The sequence below is a fragment of the Haliaeetus leucocephalus genome, unplaced genomic scaffold, assembly GCF_000737465.1.
Source record: "Haliaeetus leucocephalus isolate CR32 unplaced genomic scaffold, Haliaeetus_leucocephalus-4.0 Scaffold1, whole genome shotgun sequence".
NCBI classification, from domain to species: Eukaryota; Metazoa; Chordata; class Aves; order Accipitriformes; family Accipitridae; genus Haliaeetus; species Haliaeetus leucocephalus.
Genome location: NW_010972437.1, coordinates 9,712,083 through 9,712,646, shown reverse-complemented (window position 1 = coordinate 9,712,646; position 564 = coordinate 9,712,083). Strand labels below are relative to the sequence as shown.

At 54.6% G+C, this 564-nt stretch overlaps 1 protein-coding gene across 14 annotated transcripts in view; it reads left to right on the top strand.

The window, feature by feature from the left end:
- AGPS (alkylglycerone phosphate synthase) overlaps nucleotides 1-564 on the top strand; it is a 92,659-nt gene that overhangs the window by 30,021 nt on the left and 62,074 nt on the right. The gene's annotated exons all lie outside the window — the stretch shown is intronic.

Genomic DNA, 564 nt, shown 5'->3' with positions numbered 1-564 from the left:
GGTGTTTTTTTGGGTGGGGTGTTGGGGGGGGGGGGGGGGGGGGGGAGCGGCTCACCGGGAGCCTCTCTTCTAGCAACATATGGCATGGGAAGAACAGCCAGGTTACACAGGCAGACGCACTTGGCTCCGCAGCCTTCCACTCACCAGGGCCTTGTGTCCCTGTCAACAGTCATGGTAAAATCTGTAACTCCTGTAGGATGATCTGTCACCTCACCAACCTATTTCTTAAGTAACCCACCTATGTGATTGCCATTAATTAGCATTTCATCAGTAACTTAGGCAATCCTCACCTGTAATGAACACGCACCTGTGTTCCCTCATGTTTAAGAGATTAAAGGGGTGATAACTACAGCACAAGATGTGAGAAATCTCTAATAAAGCCTTTTTTCTCTCATGTTTCGTCACGTAAGTCCTGAGCTGCTGAGGCAGGCAGCTATTCTGGCGGGCTGCACGGCTGCTGATGGAAGCAGGCCTCGGCTTCGAAGCTCCAGCCATAGGCGCGCCCTCCCCCGCTGCCGTCTGAGGAAAGGAGAGCCGCGCGGGGTCGGGTCACCGCACGGGGGG